This window comes from Ambystoma mexicanum, chromosome 5p, assembly GCF_040938575.1.
Source record: "Ambystoma mexicanum isolate Mex_15411 chromosome 5p, UKY_AmexF1_1, whole genome shotgun sequence".
NCBI classification, from domain to species: domain Eukaryota; kingdom Metazoa; phylum Chordata; class Amphibia; order Caudata; family Ambystomatidae; genus Ambystoma; species Ambystoma mexicanum.
In genome coordinates this window covers 1,330,809,520-1,330,836,271 of record NC_090930.1, presented here as the reverse complement: position 1 = coordinate 1,330,836,271, position 26,752 = coordinate 1,330,809,520, and the positions used below count along the sequence as shown (strand labels likewise).

The window sequence follows — 26,752 nt, the reverse complement described above, 5'->3', positions numbered from 1 at the left end:
GATTTGTGTTTGTGTCTTTACTTAATTGTGAATCCATTCAATGTTATCAGCTGTTGCAAAATGCAAATCATGGCATATTATGCAGTGTTTGCAATTCAGACAATCGTTCAACCTTACACATAAACTCACATAGCCAATATGTAGTAATAATAATGCCTTTAAGGCACACTGTAGATGGTACCAAAAACAACTGCAAGCTTACTAGCTTCACACAGGGGCAAGTATTTCTTGGCAAGAAAACCTTTACAAGAGTAGGCATAATATAACACCCTGGTGCCACAACCACTGCAGGTCACTATACTGCATACATTAAAAACACATGTGGTTGGTTTGAATGCAATGACACTTCCATGACTCTAAAACATAGATTACCAGCAAATGTAACAAATGCCTACTTAATATTCCTTAAAGCTAAATGTAGTCACTGACCTGTAAAACTATCATAAGTTAGTGCACGATAGAGACCAACAGGTATCTAAGTGCTTGAAAAAATGCCCTTCTGAACTGTAAAACTATGAACAGGTAGAATACACCAACTGGTATCTAACTACATCCATAGTGCTACAATGCTGTTTGTGAAATGGAAAACTGTTTCAATATGCCAACAGAAGTACATGGCATACATTTTGGATAGTGCTATACAGATTTCTTCCCCAATGATCCAATGATTAAGCAAACAGAAACAACAACTGTGCAAAATACATACTAATGTTGTTTCACCCATAGTACGTAAAATGTACTGATTATGACGGTCTACAAACTTTAGTCACTAACCTAACAAACTATCAACCATTCAAATACGCCAACTGCTATCTAACTGCACTCATAATACTGAAATGTTACTTTCAAATAGTAAAATAGTTAGTGTCCACCATCAGAGATGAAAGTGCTTTATAAAATACCCTTAAAACTATAAAACTATCACCAGTTATAATACCCTAACTGGTATCTAACTGCACCCATAACACTGCAATATTAGTTTCCAATAGTAGTAGAATTGAAATCCATCAACAGGAATGAAACTCCTTCAAAACATACCCTTCAAAACGATAAAACTATCAAATGTTAGAATATGCCAACTGGTATCTAACTGCACCATAATACTGCAATATCACTTTCCAATAGTGAACCATTTAAATCCATCAACAAGAATGAAAGTGCTTCAAAACATACCCTTAAAAAATGTAAAACTATCAACAGTCAGAACACGCCAACTGGTATCTAACTACATCCATAGTACTGCAAGATTACTTTCCAATAGTGAGTTAAAATCCACCAACAGGAATGAAAATGCTTCAAAACATACCCTTCAAAACTGTAAAACTATCAACAGTTAGAATATGCCAACTGGTATCTAACTGCACCCATAGTACTGCAATATCACTTTCCAATAGTGAAAGTGTTAAACTCCACCAACAGGAATGAAAGTGCTTCAAAACGCACCCTTCAAATCTGTAAAACTATCAACAGTTAGAGTACACCAACTGGTATCTAACTGCACCCATAGTACTGCAATATTAGAGTCCAATAGTAGTAGAATTGAAATCCATCAACAGGAATGAAAATCCTTCAAAACATACCCTTCAAAACGATAAAACTATCAAATGTTAGAATATGCCAACTGTTATCTAACTGCACCATAATACTGCAATATCACTTTCCAATAGTGAACCATTTAAATCCATCAACAAGAATGAAAGTGCTTCAAACCATAACCTTAAAAAATGCAAAACTATCAACAGTCAGAATACGCCAACTGGTATCTAACTACATCCATAGTACTGCAAGATTACTTTCCAATAGTGAGTTAAAATCCACCAACAGGAATGAAAGTGCTTCAAAACATACCCTTCAAAACTGTAAAACTATCAACAGTTAGAATATGCCAACTGGTATCTAACTGCACCCATAGTACTGCAATATCACTTTCCAATAGTGAAAGAGTTAAACTCCACCAACAGGAATGAAAGTGCTTCAAAACGCACCCTTCAAATCTGTAAAACTATCAACAGTTAGACTACACCAACTGGTACCTAACTGCACCCATAGTACTGCAATATTAGATTCCAATAGTAAAATACTTAGAATCCAACAACAGGAATCAAACTACATCAAAGCATATTCTTGAAAACTGCAAAACTATAAACAGTTAGAATAGAACAACTGGTACCAAACTACAGCCATACCACCAGCACTTTTGAAAAGCAAAACACGTACACCATTACAATTCCTCCTACTGCACTAGTGCTTGTAACAGCAAATTCACTTATTTGTGTACCTTAAACATTCCTTTAAGTACTGCACACTTCAAACACAAATAGGGCCTAATTCATGGAATGTTTTCCTATGGGCTTGTGCGATTATAAAACACTTCCTTGAATCAGACCCATAGTGTGACACCTAACGTCAAATACATTCACAAGGTTTTTTTTAATCGTACATGGATTTCTTTTCCCACAGACCCAAGGATTAGTAACCAAACACAGCAATGTGCAAAACACAGTAATATTTGTTGAAGCATAGTACTTTCAATGTACTAATGTACTAATTATGAGGGTCTAAAAAGTACATGAATATGTGAGATTGTGTGCAATGCGACATTGCGAAGTACCTTACCTAACATATTATGCTATGTTTTTTCACAGAGAAAGAAGCAAAGATTTCTCCTGCATTGCCATGTACAACAAAGTCAATCTTTACCCCAAATGCTACATCAATGATAAGTACCATTTCAACTTCAATGGTAGTGTGTCATTATGTTCCTTTGACCGTGCTTCGTCCTCCATCACCGATGGCAAAAAGTTCATAGCTCTACTTTTAATCACTTTGTTAGTAATATTTCAAATACTTTGTGGCTCCTCAAAATACGGCAGCCACAATAATGTCTATAACAGTAATTTAATATGGGCCAACCAGCCTACTTTGTTTTGGCCCTGGAGAGCAACCAAGTTCAGGATTAAAGCTTTTGTCAAAGGGTTGTCAGCCCATAATGAGGCCCATAGTAAAAGAGCTCTTAGAAAAATAATATCAGAGAGATGTGACATAGCCGATTCTTTATGTACTGAATACGCTGATGCTGATTAAGGCACCATTAATAGTCTTCTTAAAATGAATGCTCTGTTTTTTTTAAGGCAATCTGCCTTTGAAACCCCCAAATGTCACACCCATAGATTCCCGTAGGAAAACCTTTCCCGCAAACTATTTTTTTTCATTTTGCAATGGTTTAAAAGAAAACCTTACCATATAAATATACACAAATAAGGTAATAGAAATATACACAACCATACAGGTAATTAAGAATGTCATCTTCATTTCATCTACACATTAATTTATCAAACCAATTCATTCTAACTCATACAATACAAAAAAAATCTATAATCCTACATTCCATTACATTTTCTTAGCACCACACTAAAATTCAAATCGAAGTGAACAACTCATCTCTACACCTTATTGTTGCTAATATCAATGATACTTGGGTTCCATGTAAAATCTCATTCCAAGAGTACCCTTGCTCATACAGGCTTCGATCTCGAAGAAACCTATTAAAGTGGTTGTGGCTAATATTAAGCGTTTTCAGACATATTGTTACTTAATGTTCCAGAGTCTTGATAGTCCCCCTGTCCTTACAGTACCTACACATTCTCTCCTCTCTCTCTCTCTCTCTCTCTCCCTCTCTCCCTCCCTCCCTCCCTCCCTATACCTTTACGTGACCCCTCTACCTCTATAGTAAGAAGAAGGTTAAAACCAAAACTCAGATACACCCTTCTACATTTGGGACCGTGGGATTTCATAATATAGGGTTCTGTTTTGTACAAGGATTTTTCATATGGAAACATTTTGCGAAACAGCATATACTTCATGTCAGCCTCTCAAAGTCCTACACCAATCTTGTTCCCACAAAGCCTTTTATACTTTATGGGCTGTCAATATCAGAGTCTCCTTGGATCACTCCTAAAATTGCAACAAAGACTCTCAATTTGTTAACCATTTTGAAAAGTGGGTAGCACTGTTATTTCTCATCAGGACATTTAGATTGCAATACAACAGCTTATTCGAGGGGCATCAAAGGTTTTCTGTAGAAAGCCACTATTTTCCATTTAATCCTGGCTGCCATGGAGAGAAGGCCAAATTCATAGCAAATAACATAGGCTGGTACACAGTTTGTCAGTCCCAGTACTTTTCGTCATATTAGGCCTACTAAGGCTTGCCAGTCTGCCTCCTTTATGGTATAAAGAATATCAGTGTCATGCAATGGTGCCAGAATTAACTTTGTTCTATAATATTTAAGTACTGGTAGCAAAGAAAATCAGCAATAACTAGCCTTTAGACTTCTCACTTGGGCTATATATATATCCCACATTTTCTTTCTAAACATTCAAAATGGCTAGCTTTCTTCGGATGACTGTATATAGTAAAACCGAGATAAACATATTGTTGTTTATATTTAATACTTTACCATTGATCTTAGATTTTTGTGAGTTTATGGAAAGATCATGATTCCTCATATACACAACCAGGACATCCAGAGAGTGCTGAAGGCCAATTGGAGTTTGGTCTAAAATGACCAAATCATCTGCATAAGCACGGTAATGTAACCCATAGTACCCAATCACGATGGATAGGCTTTCACTTGCCTAAGATGTTCCCCCAAATTCACCAAATATAAATTAAAAAGAGAAGGGACCAGCATGAAAACCTGGCGTACCACCATCTTAGTAATCACAGGCTTAGACATATGACCTTTCCGATCCCACTTGCACGCTGTGAATCCTCACATGGCCTAGTAGGACCACCTCTCTCTTTCATTGTTATAATTGCCTTTCATTCCCATGTTCCCTTCATGTGGCCCTGTGGGTGCTTTGAAATACAATTTACTTGATGTGTAAGCATCTTACAAAGGCACAATAAATGAAAATAAAATAAGTAACCATACCTTAACCTTGGTATCATTATGGATGACAATGAGAATTTCTGAAAGTGTGTCTGGAATCATCCTGTTCTTAGGTTTTTTCCATAAAGTGGTCCTGTTCACCTTATCGATCGCTGATGTGAGGTCTATATACATCATATATAATGGTCTCTTTTCAATCCTTTTTTCGATTTGATCAACAGGGTAATCAGAAAGCCATTGAGTTGTTTATCTAAAGCTGGCTGAAATCAAGCCTGATTTTCATCTACCCTGCCTGATTCTAAACTCCAGGCATTAAGGACTCTTAGTATGATTGCTGAAAGGATTTGACTACTTACATCAGAAAGAGCTATTGGGCAATAATTTAGTGAGGACATGCTATCTATCTTTTTAAAAATTGGGACTAGAAAGGAGGTTTTCCACAATTCAGGGTTACACTTGGTTTCTAAAATGTTCTGAAACAGTATAAACAACATTTCAGCCCACAATGTACAAATACCCTTCAAATACATAGTTTATTTATCCATCCGGACCCGCTGCCATATAAGGATTAGAGGCCTGTATCACTTGTTCAATATCTTCTCTATCTTCTCTATCTATATCAACCACCCAGGGCTGCCTAGAAGAATGCCACAGAGTCTTAGCCAATCTGAAAATACATCAAATTGTCTGATTCATCTTAACATTTTGCTTCATTATGTGATCGTCCCACTTTAACCTGTTATTAAATCTAACCCCCAGATAATCAAAGGTGTTCTAGATCCTGATCCTCCAATAACATTGGGAAATGCCCTTTAGGTCTGCAGAAAACACACATGTAAAGCAGGTCCAAAACAGCGAAGTTCCCTGATCCTATGAAGTAACAGCGGCTCGGCTGTGAATGGATAGTCAATTGGTGAATGTATCCCTTCAACTACCTCTTGTCCTTGCTCTGGCCACTTGCTTGTGTTTTTTGACATACATTTTCCATCTTGTTGCATTCCTCCTCATCTTCCCCAAGAAATCACAACTTGCTGCAATTTTAAGATAGTTACTCGAGAGGCTTTTGCCTCTGTTATACAACCTAACCCAACCTTGTGTAACCACTACTATCGACTCTCTTGCTCCATCCAAATTGAAATCAGTTAAACAAAACATCAATAAAATGACATAGTTGTCTGATAACACTATCACCCTGCACAAGGAAAAAAAGGTTAGCTGAGAAACGCTGGTGTAAGCTACCATTGTCTGAGAATAAATACCAGTGCTCTATGGCTGAGGCTTATTACAAAAATGTGATTATTGAGGCAAAAAAACTGTCTTCAACGTATGTATTAACTCAGCCAAATCTGACACTAAGGAGAGTTTTCCCATCCTTAAACTGATATTGATATTTTATTTGTATCGCGCTCATACACATGTGTTTCAGAGCACGACGAGGCAAGCGAGGGGAACAAGGGACAACAAAAACACTGATCCTCCTAGGCCCAGTGACATTGAGAACGCGCAAGTGGAGTGGAGCGGGAAGGGGGGAAGTTCAAGGGGGAAGGGGAGAAGTGGAAAGTGCTGTGCATAGGAATGAAAAACAACAACAAATGGTAGAACAGCCAACAGGGGGCAAGTGCTAGGTTTATGGCACAGACCAGAGGTGTCTGATAAGTGCAGGGAAATGGGGGGACTGTAGGGTTACAGGTACAGAACCAAAGTGCAAGGGTTACCATGAAGCATAATGGGTGCCTTGCTGGGTGGGAAGTACCTGGGCCCGAAATCAGAGGGTAACCAGGTGCACAATTCCTAAGCAGAACATATCAACAGGGGAGAGATGGAAAGAAGGCAGAAGCAAAGAGGAAGGTCTTGAGGTGCTTCCGGAACCGGAGATTGTTCTCTTCAAGTTTCAGAGTGGGCGGGAGGCTGTTTCAGAGGGAGGCCCCAGCCGAAGTCAGAGATCTACCCCCAGCATATTTCTTTGAGAATCTACTGACTCTGAGGGAGTTGGAGGTGGAGGAGTGAAGAGATAGAGAGCAAAGGTATTTGCGGAGGGAGAGTTTAAGGTATTTTGAACCCAGCCCATGGAAAGCCTTGTGGACAATGCAAAGGGTCTTGGATGTAATCCTTGCAGTCACTGGGAGCCAATGAAGAGATTTCAGGGCTGGAGAGATACGATCCCAGGGCTTGAGGCCCAGGACAAGTCTTGTAGCCCTGTTCTGGATGAGTTGCAAAGGGCAGAGAGTAGAAGCAGGTAGATTTAGAAAGAGGCTGTTGCAGTAATCCAGCCTTGAGAGAACCAGGGTTTGAGATGCAGTGAGATTCTGGGGGAAGGAGAGGAAAGGCAGAATACCTCTGAGGAGGTGCGGTTGGAAGTTTGACTTTTTAGAGACATCAGAGATGTGGGCAGAAAAGGAAATCGTGGAGTCGAAGATGACCCTGAGGTTCTTAGCCTCGCAGGTGGGGTAGGAGAAGGGTCAAGGGAGGCAGGCCAGAGAGTGACAGGAAAGGAGGGTGAAGGTGTGCCAATGAGGAGGATGTCTGTCTCACTAGTATTAAGGTAGAGATCAATGGCGGCACTCTGCTCCTGAATAGCAGACAGGCAGTCAGAGATGAGAGAAGGAGAAGTGGTGGCCGAGGGAAGCCTGAAAATGAGTTGAGTGTCATCAACATAGCACTGAAAATTGAAGCAGAGAGAGGCAATGTGATGGGCGAGAGTTGCCAGGTATTGGTTGAAAATCCCGGGAGAGAGGTAAGACCCCTGGGGAACACCACAGGTAGAAAGGGAGATAGAGGACAGGAAGGACCCATGTTGGACCTGGGAGGGTCAATCAGAGAGGAAAGAAGTCCGCCAGGCCAGAGCCTGATCAGTGATACCCAGGTTGTCTTGGAGACGGTTGAGCAGGATGTTATGGTTGACCGCGTTGAAGGCAGAAGAGAGATCGAGTAGGATGAGGACAGAAGGGATGTTAGAGTCAAGGTTGGAGAGCAGGTCTTCACAAATGTTCAGGAGAGCAGTGTCCATGCTCTAAAGCCAGATTGGTGGTCATGTAGACAACCAATAGAATCAGAGTGAAGGTTAAGCTGCAAGATGGCAGGCTTTTCCAAGAGCTTGTCCAGAAAAGGTGTGATGGAGATCGGGCGATAGTTTGCTGGGCAAGAAGGTCAGCTGTGGGTTTCTTGAGTAGAGAGTGCCCAAGAGAGTGCTTCAGAGGGGAAGGGAAGGTTCCTGAGGCAAAGGAGAAGTTGCAGAAATCGGCCAGGGCAGGAGCAAGGGTGTCAATGTGGTTCTGGATGGTTTTGGAGGAACAGGGAAGAACCTGTTTTAACAAGAATTTCATTGATCACACTTGTCTAGAAACTTTGTCAGGAGAAAAAAGAGGAAGGAAGAGAAAGAGGGTGGGGAGGCGGCTGCAGGAGGGCCAGAGTTCACAGATGGAGAAGGGAGAAGAGGGGGAGGGGACAAGAGGGTGGACAGGTTGTCCTAGGTTTTATAGATGAAGTGAGAATTGCCCTCCATTCCCTCTCAGCCACCCTGCATTTACGTTTAAGGGTAGCTAGGTCAGAGTCATACCAAGAATAGCACTTGGTTTTGGGCTTCAAGTCGATCCTCTTGACAGGGGCAAGAGCATCAAGAGTATCAGAGATAGAAGAGTAGAGCATGGAATGCGCTGTGCCACGATGTGAGTCAGCCCGAGGAGGAAGGGGGGAGTAGGTGGCTTCGAAAGCCTCAACTGACAAACGCTTCATGGGCTGGATGTCCGAAAAGGTAGGTGGCAGTGTTAGGGTTAGCTTGGCCTGGGGCGTAGAAAGGGTGAGAAGGGAGGAGATGAAGGAGTGATCACTCCAGTAGAGAGGAGTGGTCAGAGGGATGGAGAGGGGGAGGTCAGGGGAGATCAAAGCATCAAACGTGTGCCCTGCTTGAAGAAAGAATCCCTTGACCCACTTATCCCTTCCAACTACAGGCCCATTAAGCTCATCCTCTTTATGCTTAAGATTCTAGATAGGGTGGCTTATCTGCAGATTCAGGATTTCTTGGAAACAAACAACATCATGAGTACTAGGCAATCCGGCTTCCGATTGCACCATGGTGCTGAAATGGCCTTAATGAATCTTAAAGATAAAATCTCCAACATCATTGATCATAGTCATAGTGCACTCCTTATGCTATTGGACTTATCAGCCGCCTTCGACCTGGTTCATCATTCCATCCTGATTGATCGCCCTGATGCTGTTGCTAACTTATCTCTGTCTGCCTCTACATGGGTCCACTTGTTTTTCTCTTAAACGTCGGGATCATGTTACTTCTGCCAGGCAGTCTCTATACTGATTTCCAGTTCAGGCACATGTTAAACATAAGATTTTAATTTTGGCACATAAATGCATTCAAAGCTCTGGCCATGCCTATCTCACAAGGTTCCATTAAACCGTCTATTCCTAGCAGATGTATTTGCTCCAATGACTTCTTTCAGCTGGACGTCAGGTGCTTTAAAATGCAGCATACCAGCAATTCCATGTTTGATTTTGCTGCCCCAGCTCTCTGAAACATTTTGCATCTCTCCCTCTGCTGCATTTCTCCCACTACATCTTTCAAAAAAGCCCTTAAGACCTACTTTTTCGCTCCTGGCTGGATTTCTTTCTGCTTCTTGGTCTGACCTTGGTTCATGAAATCTCTTATCTTCTGTGATGTCTACCCCACTCCATCTTCTCTCACTTTGCAAGCTCTGCGGCCCATGGGCATGTGGCACTGTTACAAATAATAATAATTATTATAACAGTAATCCCTATGCCTGGAATCAGATGTCAGGTAAATCGTGAGCTCAGCAACGTCCTGGCTTGCGAAGGGGTTCTGGCTCTTACAAGGCCGAAACAGGCTTTGCTGCCTTTGGCCCATGGCGGTCCATCTGGGAAACAATCAAAGTGCTCCAGGTGGCTTCCACACTTGCAAGCAGAGTACTGGATGTTGTAGACGCAGGGAGCTTTGTTTTGCAGGCAAGGTTCTCAGATGGTGCACAGTGTCCTCTGGCAAAGCAGGATGTTGGCAAGAAAAAAAGATATTGAAAACAAATCTCCAAATGGTCATATGTCCTTCTGGGAGCCATTCACAGTGCTCCAGATAGTGTCCACACTTGCAGACAGAGATTAGGGTGTTCTAGGCCCAAGGAGCTTTGTTGTGCAGGCACGGCCCTATGATGGGTCTCTGGCAAAGCACGATGTGGACCAAAGATTATTGAAAACAAGCCTCCATACAGTCAACTGTGTGTATGGGTACCATTCAGAGTACTTCAGATGGTTTCCACACTTGCAGCCAGAGTCCTGGGTGTTGTAGGCCTAGGGAGATTCATTTTGTGAATTGGGATGTTCATCAACCTTTTTCAATGTCCAGAATATGCTCTTTGCCCTTTACTTGATCCTTAAAATCCCATAGTGATTCACGCAATACTGTAAACCTATTTCCTGTTTTTGATGATTATCTGTAATCAAAGTTTGAGTGTCCATTGAGGCTTGTCCAAACTCTATACCGGTTGCCAGGACCTAAGCACCTCTTTGGTTTCGTTCCCAATGCCATAACACTTGAGTCTTCATTAAAGCCATTCGTTATTTTTGAATAACCAAAAAAGAAATGTTTTTCTTCAACTGATTGCTATTTTATTACTAGACATAGAGGGTACTACTGGAGCCCGAAAACCATTTATCGACTTCCTGTGCACAGTTGTAACTGATCCTCATTATCCAAATGAGTCTCCTGCCTGGCCCCATCAGAAATACATCCCATCATTGAGGGTTTATCTTAATTTGCCTTTTTGAGATGTTAATCCTGAAGATGAGCTTGTACTTCCCTAATCACAGCACCATCAGTATCAGTCCCAGCTAGTTCTACACGCTTACTCTGCATCTTCCTTTCCTAAAGCAACAGTGCTGGCTCTAGTCCTAAAGCAGCTGGGGCCACAATGTCATGAGCCATAGTTGTAGTTAAACAAACTTTGTGTGCAAAGCATATGGATTGCCTAATGGACAATAAATCTGCTCTTGCTGTCTGACATTGCAGATGTAGGAGACTGCTTAAGGTGTTATTACCATTTGCACTCAAGTTTTCACTATTTCAAAGCTTTGCAGGGTTTGCAGCTTTATTTGCCAGTGTGATTTGAATCGTCTGTCTTGAGCAACACTAGCCCTATCACAATACCCAAATGTCAATTTTTTCTGTATTACTACCTAGCACCATTTCTTTATTATGTTTGCTCAGATCTACTGGGGCTATCAACTCCATCCTTTCATTCCCTTTCATCTTGTTTCCCACAAATGCTGGTTTTACATGCTTGAGAGAGGAATCCCCCTCCTGCAGAACATTAATCATTAAGGGAGATTGTTTTTTCTTTTTAACAACAATGGCTTAGTTCTAGGTTTCCAACAATATCTGCAAATGGTCCATTGAGTCCCTCACTGATTGGGAACCCACTGAGTAATGTGGCAACAGTCTGTTCAGATACTGTAGGACTGTGTGCAACATGTCTCTTTGTACAGTTCCTCAGTTACTTTGGTTAAAATTCTGACCCACACCTTGTCTGATACTGTCACAGTGCAGCCTGCACTCTGGAAAGCTCCCCTCCATAATACTGAAGTCCAATCCCCCTGTTACCAATACTGCTAGTATTGAGACTTCTATTATTGCCAATAGCACCACTGCATATGCTTTATTTGGCCCTGGATATGCTGCTGGTTTAATCCTAGTCCTGGTAATTACACCAACTTGCAACTGCAAACCTGTTCACAAGTGGGGTGACAGCCACTAGTTAAAGGAAGGGCTAGCAGCAGCAACAATCCAATGCCAACACATGTGGGGCATTCATAATGCTAGCCCCTGTATAAGGCAGCCAACATCTGATGTCCACAACTGGATAGTTGTACAAGAGGACAGGGAGGGCAGAAGCTTGAAATTAAGTCAAAAGAGGAGCTATTGCACCAGTGACCTACTTGGATGCCATCTAGTGCCACTTCAGTGGTTACCCCATACTCTGTATTCAAATGTTACTGTGTATTCCACTTGTTCTGTGCATGCCAGAACTTCACATGTTTCGATGTGCTCACGCACGCAGTAGATGGTGTCTGCATATTCATAATCATTATTAATACACATATGTATCAATAATCCACAATCTGGTTTATATCTATTGCTAGGCCTTGCTGTTCCTGACCACCTCTCTCATTCCTGAAGCTCTAGCACTTGCTTCTTCATTGATGCCATCAGGCCTTCTAGAGTACCCAACGATAAGTCTGTTGGTAGTGTACTACTAGAAACTTCTGGAGCAAAAACGTATTCTTATCTTATGTGTTAGTGTGGTATCAGTACTTTTTCTGCATGTCCCAATTAAACAAGTAGATGGATATGTGTGTATGTTTACACATGTGTTAGCCTTATCTGAAACTTCTGTACTCCGTAAACCTATGTATTTATTTGCCTTCCATATGTCCTGCCCATGTTAGAATTATGGGATTTGTCAGTTAAAGGCTATGGCCCTCATTACGAGGTTGCTGGTCCGGTAATAACGGACCCGGTAATCCAATACGGCATCCATTACCGTTCTGCAGTATTATGATCCTAGATGCCGGTCCTACCAGCATCGACAAGGACCTGCTGTGGCCGTGCACCACTGTACCGGCATGCAGGGGTCCGCGTGCTCGCACACTCGTAATCACCCGCTGTTTGCGGAATCGAGCCAACACGGACATGTTATTACCGGCATGCAGTTAAAGGCAGATTCTTAGCGCTAACCTCATAATGAGGGCGAATGTCTTCACATGCAAGTTTGAATTCCATTTTGTATGTATTCATACTCTGGATCTGTGTGTTTTAGTGTGGTTTCTATGATTTCTGATCATGTGTAAAATAAACCAGTTAGTGGGTGCTTGTGGGGTCTTTTCTGCATTCAATATCCATATCCTTTTAGATGATTGAATAGGTATGTGTGTTTATTTGCTTATGCGTTACAGATATCCATATGTGTTCTGTAAAGTAGCTCTCTTGTACACAGTGAGTGTCACAAGTTTACCTGGTCCAATTTTCAAAATCATTGTGACATTGGCCAGTTAAACTAAAGGTAGGGGGTGCATAAAATATGGACAATAAATGCAGACAATTCTGAGATATTGAAATCAGGTATTTTCTTGGTCTATATGAAAGCTAATATAAAAAACATTCAGTTTTCACTTCACTCTAAATGAAAACTTTAATCAAAGTTCATCAAATTTGGCATGCACGTTCACATATGACCAAACCTTTCGTTTTTGCAACATGTGGAGACCATTAAAGAATGAGTTTAAATTTTACAGAGGAAAATGGTCCCACATTTTCCCATTTAATATTAACTGTAGTATTTCTATATAATTTTTGAATTAGAACCTGGCAGGGACCTGAAATGCAATCAACTGTATTGCATTATTAGGAATAGTATCTCTGATCATAAATATTTTTTCATGACACATCACACCTAATGTATTGATTTATTTCCCTCAGGGAACTATATTCCTGAATAAGAATTTTTATAAGCTCAGCATTCTTGCTAGAAATTGTTTTTTTCAGTCTACAGTGTTTCTCAAAATCACAGTATCACTTATCACTCACCGCTTTAGTTATGCTGGCTAATATTTCTACACAGTATAATCTCCTGTCCCAGGCTTAGTGATGGGGATTGTTTTCTAATGTGACAAAGTGCCTGAACTCTATTTCACCTCTCAATACAAAATGCATTGGTCCTTACAGAAATGACATGACACTTTATATTCAATGTAAAGTGGAAACACTGGACATTATACCTAACACTGCACCTTAGTCTTTGTCCCATTAACATCTCTCTTGATGTCCGGCCCCTTCATTTCCTAAATTTCACTATGTATAGATTTGGGATACATTTGGGGTTTTTAGCATTCTATGTTATTTTGGATTGACTTCTCTTTTTATGTAGTACCAGCAAGGACAACCTCAGTTTGGAATTACTGCCTCAGCAAGGGCAACTAATCTGTCTCTGTGGTGGTTTATTTCTCCAACCTGCCTGCCTGCCTGAAAAACATTAATCAAAACGCCCCAGGTCTCCTCAGCCATCTCCAGTTGTATTAATCTCCAATCTCCTTATTCTATCTGTCCATGCCTATTTAATAACTTTGACCCCTCCTCTCAGTCTGTGTGTAAGGTTTGGCTTTACCAATCTCATGACACCGATGGGGGGGGGGGGCATTTCATTTGTTTGCTTAAACCTGTGATGTAAATGTCTGAGATTATTACAATTATTATCACTGGAGTCTGTAAATCAGTGCATACTTACATGTGCAGCCTCTCTCTGTGTGATGAACATAAGAAGACATACTCTATTTTTCCATTTATACTCCATATTTTTCTATTACACTCCAAGCTAATTTTAAATGATTTAAAATACATATTTCCTACCTATCATTTGTAATTAGTCCCATTTTTATAGGACATGACATTGCAGAGTTATGCATTTTTAATAACTAAATGTGGGATTAAAAATTGTACACATGTTATTTTCTGTTCATTTTGTGAGTGCAAAGTGGCTGAATTTGGCCACTAGAGGTCACATGTTTTATGTAGAGAGGCATATCACACAACTGCTGCTGTGCTGCTGTGTGAGAATGAGAAGTGGAAATAGGAAGAGAACCACATGGTCAGCAAATGGCAAATGACGAAAGTATGAAAATTCAATATCCCCTACCTGTGACACTGCAAAATAATTCAGTTGTCTGGTCGAGCAAATATGAATGCAAACATGAATGATTGTAATAGTTATAGAGATGAGAATATATCCAAGTTTGTGCATGAGTTGTATGGTACACTCAGCTGGGTCCGACGAAGAGCTTATTATCAAGTTTACCACATATCCCCATCAAAAAGGTCCAGAAGATCTTTACAAATTACATTTGTTGGGGTAGGTATCTCCATTGACATGAACAAACCACCACATTAGAAGTGCAAGTTTGTGCATTTGGGATGTTTTGTTGGATGAAGAGATTGCATTGCGTTTCTGTACATACATGTAAAGACTAGAGAAGGTCAGATTGGGAATATTCTGGTTAAAAATATTTCAATAAAATGTGTAGCATGTTTTGATAGGACATCCTTGAACAAATGAGACAGTGTTCAAATTGTTCTTGTCAGGTATAATTAACTGCTGTAGTTTTAGGTATTGTAGGTGGAGATTTTAAAAATGTTCTTTCTAACAGTGGAATTCAGGAACATCCGTGGCAGCATTTAGATGAGACACAGAGTGTGTGCTTACACCAGCTGAGATAGAATTCCCACAATTGTTATGAGATTCTATAGGGGCTAGTCTCTTTGATCTATGTAATTTGTATAATTACTTCAGTTAGTGGATATGATAACTGACTGACTTTGCAAGTTGTTAGACATGTGCAGCCGTGGATAGGTGAGAATCCAAGGTAAATCAGAGTGATTTGGCCTCAGTAGAGATGAAGGGGAATTCTGTCAACTTGAAAATCAACAAGCCATGATCGGCCAAATTTGAATGATTTTGTTTGGTTTGAGAAACATGTATTTAGCTTCTCTAGGGTTGAGGATGACAACACTCAGACATCCAGGATTTGATATTCGTCTTCAAGCAGAAGTACACATATGTTTGATGTTTGATGTGGTTTAATAAAGTTCTGCGTTGTCGCTGCTTAATCAAGATACCCAGTAGGTTCACTTTCATGTGTATATTGAAAAAGTAGAATGAAGGAAGCCTTAGACATGATATTCTGGTGGTGTCTTGCTTGACTAATACAATTCTGATCTCTTGAGGCCTGATATTCAGGGAGAATTAAACCCAATCTAGAGTATCGCATGAATGCTTGTGCTCTACCGTCTGAGATCTAGGTTAATCGCTTTTGAGGCAATATGTTCTCAGATTCAGGAGGATAAGGAGCCAGGCGTCATTGTCCTCCTCTGTGTAAAGTGCATAAATACTCATCACCTGAGTAGCAGCTTCAAAGTTAGAGCCAGGACAGAAGATAGACTGATAGCCGGTCACAATTTTCTCCTTCTGACCATTGTGTGGAAATTGGGTCCAAAAACACTTCTTACTAGATTTTCCTTGAAATTAGACATTAGTCATATGCATAACGTCTGGGTCAAGTTTTTGATGAGAGTCTGGGAATGAGAGGTATGGTTTATTAAGCAGAGCCAGCATTTTTCAGTAGATTGAGAATGCAACATGTTCATCCAGCATAGAACATGAGATGTGATTGGTGGGTGTGAGTTTTCTAATGGCATTCAATAATTCCCTTGGAAACATAGACAATGATTTAGATCACAATGTTTAGTATTAGTGGGAAGGAGGTTTAGAGTTAAAGGTAAATTCGAGTGGCCACATCTATTTTTTTCTCACCAGCTATTTTATTATCCTGGCACACTCGAAGGAAAGGCCCTGTCAGTTCTTGAAAGGACCCTCTTTGTACTTCATCAGTTGAGCCAATATAATACATTTTAAATGGCAACAATATACATGTTTATTAGCACACAGAGAAGCAATTTTGGAGTCAAAATGATTTAGACTCACAATGCATTGCTTTACACTGCCCTGAGTCGTTCTCTTCTCTTTTCTTACCAATAATGCATGGGGTGACACCTCTTGCAGGTGTTGCCATTGGCACATTACTGCTCAGTATGCTTTTCACACGACTTAAAGGGCAGAGGCAACATGCAATCCAAAAACTCAGCAACTGGACTGTTTAATATTTAACTATGCACCAGTGCTAAACATACTCTTCCTCAAGTGCTGTCTAGTAGTAGCACTCTAGCAAAGGAGTATTATATGTTCAGTGATGTGAAAGAGTTTCCCTTAGGAGCTCTGCCCAAAAATACATTCGCAAAGGTAGGTTTTTTGGATTTGGACAAATGGAACATCAATGAAAACCGTCAAGAGGCTCTTATTTGTTTCTTTTTCCAGTAGTTTTTGTTCTGAGGCAGAATCTCAGATTTAGTTTGTGTTTCTGGTTCAAATTTGTATTATTAGTTAACTGTCATACTCGAATACGATCACCTTTGGCATATCTATTTTTTTGTTTTATTTATTTTTACATTTTTAACGCGCCTGGGCCCAAAGGCATCAGAGCGCACAGAAAGACACAGGACAACACACACAATAAAAGTACTATTGAGGGTCATAACGTTAAAACATTGATCCTGTGAGAGACTGAAAACCAGATCCGAATCCCACAGAAAATATCTTGCATGAATAGTCTGACAAGCCACCTTTTGCTTAATTCGCCTGCCCATCTTCCCCAAACCTGAATAGAATATTCATCAACTAGTAAAGGAAATAAAAAAAACGTTGATTTGCCATGCTAACACTATCAGACATCATACATTGTGATGAGCTGAGAATTCAATGACATGTCTACATTATTATGACATTAATTGTGGCAATCATTGTAAAAATGTGTTAAATAAATCAAGATGTCTATGTATTTTGACAGATGAAAAAACTTCAATGAAAATCAAACTGCAAAATGTGTTCCGAGGAAACTTAACTCATGCTCACAATGTTGGGTTGATTTATTTTTTTACATTTTGTGTCATTAATACATTTTGTGTGGCCTTGCGTTTCTGTGAGCATGGGCCTGTTCAAATTGATGTTTTTTTTACGATTTGCATTCGTTGAAATTAAATAGAGCAGGAGCTAGGACAATGACCCTCAATGGCCCTCAAAGCCTAGACAACGTTATCTAGGTGCAATATGTAAGTGTGTTTAAAATGTTTGCCTTTTCACTTATGGTGACGTTTCAAATAAAATCAGTTGAATTCATCACGGCTCAATACATACAATGAGTAAGTTTTCACATTCCAAGGACAGCTTTTGGAACCCAGAAGGAAACTCCACCTCCTTCAGAACTTCAAGGAATTTGATATGAAGACATCACAGAGAAACAGTAAATAACTGCGCCCTACAAGTAAAGCAGTTGCCTTGCAATGTGTAGATCTGAAACCCTGAGTGTGTCCCTAATGCATCGTGAATTAAAGGTATCATTGGAAGGTCCACGATTGGGGTTTCCTTAACGTCTTGAACACTGTACTTGCAGTTGCTAACCACAGTGTGTTGATGGGGCCTCCACCGGTATATGTGACAAGTTGCAATTCAATAAAACCCAAATTCAAACCAACATTAAGGGTTGGAATTACACTAAGAATGTTTTGCCAGTCCAGCTGTGCCAGTGAGTGTGACATCTACTGCACAATCGCAGCGTCACGGAGCCACTTGCTGGTGCACACCCCAATATGGACATCCATGCTGATTCACCATTCCAACATTATTGAAAGAGCCTTTGTTGGGGTGTGATTATTGTAGAGCAGGAGCCATGCTTCATATTCAATAGCTCACTTACACAGTTATACTCACTTATACAAAGGCCTATAGAAAAAGGCCAAGCCTATCAGAGAGATTCCACCATGATGCCCTCTTTCTACCTAACAGAGTAGGTGATTAACATGAGGGCCCCTCTGCATACTGCTGCAAGATCTCTAACAGAGGGTTAGAGTCAAGGCTCACTCCTAGACTGGCCAAAAGTGAGCCTCTTTGGACAATACTAAGAAATCAATCACATCATCTCATTTTAGCATTGCTGTAAAAAAGGTGCACAGTACCAGCACTGCTCCAATTCTGCTTGGGTAAACACTTTAGGTCATCCAAATGGGTTTAATCCATAGAACAAATATGTGCCTAATTGCACTAGTACCTGTCCTGTCTTAAACAAGTCATCACAAAGTCAACAGTTCTGGCTTTGTTATAGGTATTAGACAGACATTTGCCAGGCAATGGCATCATATGCCCATGTGCTCACACCATTTTCAGTTGTTCCCACTGTATGGCCAGGTGGTGCCCTATGGCAGTTCCTGGCAAAAGCTTATCCGTGCTTATTTTATTTCATTTATTTATTTAGCATTTTTAAAGCGCTCACACAGCCCATGGGCATCGAGGCGCTGGTACAGGAATTGTTTGGTTTTTTAGTTGCGTAATTGTTTTTTTTTTTTGTCTTAGTTGCGTATTTATAGCGCGCATAAATACCCAGAGGTTTCTAAGCGCGGACCCGGGGATTGAAACTGTGTTGCTTCGTGTCATCTTGCTTCCAAGATGCCCACCTTGCCGCTGAGCTATCCTCCCAGGGCTTTGCAAATGCATGTTGGCTTCAGGTTTTCTCACTAAATGAATTTGTATATTCCCAGATGTGAGTACCTGCTTTATAAGCCTAGGGAATCAGTACCTGTGCAGTTATTGTGATCCAGTCCTAGTGTAATGTGTGATATCGGGAAAGTCCTGGACTTTTACAAAACCCAGAATTCTTATATATGTGAGTTTTGGACCACTTCCACTCAACAAAAGCAACACCTCACCTGTTTAAGTATGTAGGTGATGCTGAATGCATATCACCTATATTTAGTGGTATTTCTGCACCATTAGCATACCAGGTACTGGACATCCTGCCCGTAAAGTCACATTAGTGTATCCATTTCATGAGCAGTGCTTTGATTGGGTAATACTCCTTGTTCCCTTGTTTGCAGTTAAGATGTAGGCTTTTGTTTGAGTTGTAAATAGATATGTGTTACAACGCAAGTTGAGGGGTTGCAATGATGAGCTAGGAGACCAGGTTGGGTTAAGAGACTTTAGTGGGTTCGTGGTACATAAGTCACAGGTAGTAAGTTACAGGCAGGATAAGTACATAAGGGAGGGAAGCATCCACCGGTCCCCCCTCTGTTCAGCTCATTTTCCAACTGAACAGGGAGAACCTTGGCACTCACACCAAACATACTAGATGGAACACTATAATACAAACATTCCAGGCACAGGCTCACATATACTTAGGAAACAGCTAATGAACCAGGATAGGTAAGACATAACACATCTCCCCCCTTACATGACAATACAATGAAGGAAGGAAACAGAAGGAAAAGTCATAAATGGACATTATATCTAAAAAAAACTATCCTTCCATATCCCATCCAGCAAACCACTAATAGTCATATGCTATTCCCTTCCAATTCCATGATATAGCTAAAAATAGCTAATCCACTACAAGACACTCGCCAGAACCATAATGGCCATTCATGGAACTCAGCTACAGGGATCCAGCCCACAATCTAATAAACAAACCTGACCACCTACATCATATCATTAACCCTGTTACAACATTCTCCAACATCAAAAGCTTCTTGAAAGAAACTACAGGGTTAATACCCTCTATCTGCCTAATGCATATCATTTAGAGACACAAATTGCCTCCACATAACATCCTGCTGAGCACCAACCACATTAACGGTTACAAATAGCACCAATGTTGATACCCAACCAAATGATCAATCATTAACTAACTAACACATTGACACAAAAATGTGCCAACATAAAACCAGGTCTGTAACCTAGTTACTAAACTTGAAACACCAATGCTCACCACTGAGCACATTAACATTTGAACCTATGTAAGTTCACTACCTGAAAAAGAGAATGCTCGCCACAACTAAGCATATTGAACATAGGCATGCTTAAAGGTCAAGGAACTAACCTATTACTAGACAATGAGCAAACCATGCTCTCATACTGTCAAACAGACGTTCACACAACCACAATCACGCAGCTGACTTATTAATAACCTACACAGTTTGTTAAATAAACTAATGAACGAATTCAGCTTGAAAAATTTGGGAATATAAAACGTTTTAAGTTACACCACCATAGCGAGTCCCAAAAATCATGCTTGCAAAGTTCAGTTTTGACATATACCTGTGGAAAAATTGTTAGGTTAATAAAAACATTGTCAAAGTGAACATATTAAAGAAATGCAGTAGTTCTATGGCACTCACAATATCCACACAAAAACAACAAGACAAATTCAGCATAACAAATTTTGATAATCCGAAAATTAGGTGCGCCGCAATAAAAATTCAAAATGTTATGCCTGCAGAGTCTTTGTTGATATGTAGCTGTGGGTTAGTTACTGCAAACTACACTATACATTTTATTACCTGCCATTTCTTTTGGTTGCATTAATTCCATTCCATTACCACTTAAAACCTGCTAAAAACATTGGTGCCATAGCCATTTCCCATTAAAACTTGCCAATAACCAACATTGGCACCATAACTTTAGGTCCAATGCAATTACTAAAACACTTGCCAAACAAAACACATTGGCACCATAATAAAACACTGCTTATTGGCACATAGCCACCATATGGCTCCAAAAAATAATTCAATTGCCCACCCTTGGGTAACACTCATGCTTACAGTTTGGCACACACCAATAACTATATTCACACCAATAAAGAGACCCACAGCACATGGCCACTGTAAATCAACACTCCTGCCAACGCTATTGGCACAAAGAACAGGAAACTCCTTTCCCAGGAGCATGTTATAGAATGCCATATAACAAACCATAAAAACTACACCACAATGCCTGCAAAATGTGACCCATGTTTTCATATATGACATTCCCAAAGTGATGCATTGCCTTCATTTTCATTTTCCAAACAACATTTTAGCATGTGATGGCCTTTGCATTTACAATATAAAGAAACGTTGCATGGGTACATTGCATGTTTCTTTTTAACTCTTAAATATCAGCTCAATAAAATGGCAATGTCACAAAAAAAAAAATTGCAATGTACATAATGCAAAACATTATGAGTTTGCACATTACACTTTCAAGAAAATCGAAAGGCAGAAACACTTTCCTGAAGATCCGATCAGACAAAATGGAAATGCTAATAGAAAATAAGTGCCTGCCGCTTTCATTTTGATAGCCTTGAAATGGATCCTACAGTCATTGCAGTACATGTAACGTTCCAGTAATGCCGAAGGTAATGAACAGTCAATCCAGCTGCGCCTTTAACTCCTACTCAGTGTTAATATGACTTGCAGCCGCTCCTTTTTACAGCATGTTCAAACGCAGCTTGTAAAAGTCTTATGAACGTGGGCGTGATGTCAAATGCCCGGCTACTTCTATGCGCTCTCTCGCTGGAGCCATTTGCACTGCTGATAAGCAGAGTCTCTCTTTTGTTCCCCCGACCCCTTGCTCTGCCAATAACACGCCATTGACTTCTTGTGAAGCGCCAAACTAAAAATGCGCCTATGCCTTCATATATTAAGAAGCCCTTGCTGTGGCAGATGCAGAACATGTGAAAGTGAGCAGCGCTGCCCCCCAAAATCACTATAAATATCCCTAACTAATCAGTCATGCAGGACATGGGGTGCGCTCACCTTGGGTCCGGGGGTGGGGGGGCCGGTGGATGCTTCTGGTTCCTCACTCCTTTTTGGTGGGCAACTTCCTGTGCACCATATTCCTTCAGGCACAAGTTTGCTTCTTTTCTGTCCTTTCTTGCTGCTTTTCAGCCCCAGGTACACCTCAATCACCAAAATCCTCGTCGCCAGTGTTACAACGCAAGTTGAGGGGTTGCAATGATGAGCCAGGAGACCAGGTTGAGTTAAGAGACTTTAGTGGGTTCGTGGTACATACGTCACAGGTAGTAAGTTACAGGCAGGATAAGTACATAAGGGAGGGAAGCATCCACCGGTCCCCCCTCTGTTCAGCTCATTTTCCAACTGAACAGGGAGAACCTTGGCACTCACACCAAAACATTCTAGAAGGAACACTATAAAACAAGCATTCCAGGCACAGGCTCACATATACTTAGGAAACAGCTAATGAACCAGGATAGGTAAGACATAACAATATGCTTAGATAGGGCAGCGATTTGAGAGGCGCTGCTTTCTCGTGTCCCTGCTGGCTGTGAGGATACACAGATTCAGTTTGTCCTTCCTGAGTGGCTGTAGGCATAAGCCCCCATACATATCTGCCCAGTTTCCTTGGTCCAGGTAAGAAGGGTGGATTTAATAGAACAGATGTCTATCTTTCCTAGTATGTCATCGCGAGAAATGCCTCCCACTGTGTCTTAAATTTCCGGATTGTGATAGGTCCAGTTTATCAACATGGGCCACATCCAATTATTCCAAAGCTTATACACAGACTATGCAGAAAGCAAAGATCCAGGAAGAATTTGGTGATTGCACTCTTTGATCCACGTTTGTTTTTAAACATAACGTTTACTTAAAACAAAGACATCACTTTAAGTGTGACCATGGATTGACAGGCACACAGAGCTTGGAAATTATTGACTAGTCAAGAACAACAGACAGGGAACATTGCTCATATCAGATACATCACATACTATGCAAGTAGAGCAAAACCGAACTTAATACTTAGGAGGGGTTCACTGAGCTCAAAGGGCCTCATTCCATGAAGGGCGGTAGCAGATCACATGGCAATAGGTGTGGGTATTGCTAAGTCGTCCACTACGCCCCTTCATATCAATCTGCCGGTACCTCACAAAGGCACCTGTCAGTGGTAAAACTAATCACCATTGGCAGCCTTAACCCAGTGCCGCCATTCAGGTCCGGCTCCAGCCGAGAGGCCAGGGAGCCAAAGCCCCCCCCCCCCAAGGCCACCCCTACCCCCTAGAAATGAAGCCATGCCAGTGGTGCTATACACCACTAGGACCCCTTAGAGTTGGGGTTTAGGGGTGGATTTCACTCTAAACGTGCTGCAACAACCTCAGAGACATCATTCGGAGAGGCATAACTGCAGTAGGCCCAGCCATGATTTATTTGCTTGCCCTATGCAATGAAGTATGCCCCACAGACATGAAAGCACAAATGGCCAGGACGATGGAGGGCCGCTAAGTGAGGTAGCACACTTATTCAAACAGGCTGCCTACAACTGTTTTCACAAACCTAAAATCACAATTCTGGTATCTGTAATTTAAAGTATGTTTATTTTGTGTGGGAATATAGCAGGTTTTCATATCATACTTAATAAAATGGGTAACTATATCAAACAATTAATCACAGGTAATGTTGCTTGAACACACATTTCTGCAGAAGGTGCATCAACTGACTAGGGGCCATTAAAAATTACTTTCAAAGTATATATTTTGCTGCATTAAGTACTTGATTATCAGTGAAAAGATAAGGATAGATGCAAGGCTTTGAATGGACCATTACCACTACTGTTGCTCTGCACAACTTTCATTGCCATAATTCTGTAGTATGTGCATTACAGAATGGGACAAGTTATTTCCAAATGACTCTTGGTGCTGCCACAAAAAGTTGTAGTTCAATCTCAATTGCTAGGCCATGTTCCCTCTGCACAGGATCACAAGCAACCACATGCATGTTTAGGCCTTTTGGTCTTGCAGTTTACGGAAAGCTTTTCAAATTAATGGCAGGGCCAAGGCTTATTTGCAAACAATGGTATGAAAGGCTGGCCAGAGCAAAGCTTGTGGTGATAATTGATTCAGAGGCTTTCGACTATTAGGTACAATTGGAACTCATGCAGTGGGACACAGATAGGATGAACATAAAATGTGAAGAGGAACACACAACCTATGTGCACGTTTGGTCATTTAACCACTGAATGACTAACCATGGCTATGTTAATGCCAATGGTATTACCATTAACTACCTGCCCCCCACCATCAAAACATAACCTTTCTGGAACTCTTTGAGCAAGCACTATCACAAAGTAAAACCAAGTGTGTTGCTGTATAGGGTCTGCTAGTGTTATAGCTAAACATTCTTTTGAGTGTTTAATTACTTAATTGCCTCTGTAAACGAGCTCCTGGTGCAGTAAAAATCTCCTAAATTATGTCTTCAGCCAGTTTATTTTATAAGCAATATCTTTGTCAATGCCTCTGTTCCTTGCACTGAAGTCCTGTCTTAAACAAGTAATCACAAAGTCAACAGTTATGGCTTTGTTATAGGTATTAGACAGACATTTGCCAGGCAATGGCAACATATGCCCATGTGCTCACACCATTTTCCAGTTGTTCCCATTTTATGGCCAGGTGGTGCCCTTATGGCAGTTCCTGGCAAAAGCCTATCTGTGCTTTTTTTATTTTATTTATTTATTTAGCATTTTTAAAGTGCTCACACAGCCTGCGGATAATCGAGGCGCTGTCACAGGAATTGTTTGTTTTTTTAGTTGCGTAATTGTTTTGTTTTTTGTCTTAGTTGCGTATTTATAGCACGCATAGATACCCAGAGGTTTCTAAGCGCGGACCCGGGGATCGAAACTGTGTTGCTTTGTGTCATCTTGCTTCCAAGACGTCCACCTTGCCGCTGAGCTATCCTCCCAGGGCTTTGCAAATGCATGTTGGCTTCAGGTTTTCTCACTAAGTGAATTTGTATATTCCAAGATGTGGGTACCTGCTTTATAAGCCTAGGGAATCAAGCTGCACCTCATGGAGTTGGAGGTCCCACAAGGCCATACCTTAAAATGATGTCTAGGATGACATGTATGCACTAGTTTCAGATCTTCTCATGCATACTTACCAGTGGGGCTCTGCCCTAAATTGAATGTTTCTTTGTCTGTGTGGAAGCCTAGTCCACTCTGCCAGAACGTTTCATGATTCTATTATTCTAGTACTGACTTGATAACCTCATACTGTTTGAGTAACTTAACAGAGTTTGCATGCAAACAGAATACATCATGGGCCCAATTCATAGAAAAGTGCACATTGATCCTGCAAAGTCCCCATGCCGAGAACAACACTGTGTGTTCCTACGTGCAAAGTTCCTATATGCTCACCACATATTCATGGAATATAGACTGCAATGTAACCCTATGTGCTAGTTGCGGCCGTAACGCCGATGTAGGTTCCCCCGGAAATTAAACCAACAACCCGACAACATGCGTGCCATTTTCTGTAAATCGGGTAATTCTCCTGACAATCTGCTGTCAACCCCTGTAAACCACGGCTGCAACTTGCTACTCTGCTTACGCGCGTCTCTAATTTCAAATGGCAGCCCAACTGCGTGCATGCGATCAGGCCTTATCTTTGTGCAGTGATTTCTATACGATTGGGGCCTTGCGCATATCTTCACATGGCAGTGTGAATCGGAGATTAGCATGCTGATTTCACAGATGTGATGTTGCGTGGTCAGATCCATTAATGCACTATGTTTCACACAATGCTGGGCTTGCGATTTCCTCATGCAGCCCGTCTCTAGACATGCCACTGTTATTCCTTGTTATTCCTTATTCTGTATGGATAATGGGCTATATACATGTTCCACCCCCTATCTAAAACTCTGCTTATGCCCAACCCACATTTGAGTGGAGTCTTGCGCATGGCGCTCAACTGCTTGCAGAATCATGCTGCACCTGCAGGAAGTTCCTACAAAGTCTGGAAAAGTCCTGCAATGATGATTCCATGAAACAACCAAGGGTTTCCTGCTTACAGAATGGCCTGCAAAGTCACTCTTTTCCCCCTTAAAGAATTCCATGAATCGGGCCCCATGTGTATTGTCGGTTTTGTTTGGAAAGCATGATGTATGATTTGAATCCGGGCGCTGGGTGCTTAGGCAGTGCCGAAAATGAAACATGAACACCCGCAAAATAACATGAGAGAAGAGTGTTTCCTATACTGTTGCGGGCAAAGTATAAAAGGTGTACATCTTTTAATACTAACAAACAATATTTAAATATTTCCTAAAGTGTGCAATCAGAGGTGGATTTAACATTTGGACAAGGGGCAAATACTCATGCCAACCTGCTCTGTCTCTCTCTGCTCAAATACAAACAGCCATGTCCTTCCAATGAGGTCTTATCTTTTTAACGCCTCAGACGCAGATTATTTACAACAAGAATTAATTAGAGATGACAAAAGGTAACAGTGACCCTTGCTGTGGCACTTTTTTCTTAAAATTATACAGGATGTTAAAAAGCTATTTAAGTGTGATTGTTGGGTGATTAGAAATTAAGGGGGTTACAGAACAGGTTGTGTGAACAATGACCATGTCATGCATTTCATTTC

At 40.9% G+C, this 26,752-nt stretch overlaps 1 protein-coding gene across 1 annotated transcript in view; it reads right to left on the bottom strand.

Annotated features, from left to right (window-relative positions):
- Positions 1-26,752, bottom strand: part of ADCY2 (adenylate cyclase 2) — a 3,241,403-nt gene that overhangs the window by 1,883,353 nt on the left and 1,331,298 nt on the right. The gene's annotated exons all lie outside the window — the stretch shown is intronic.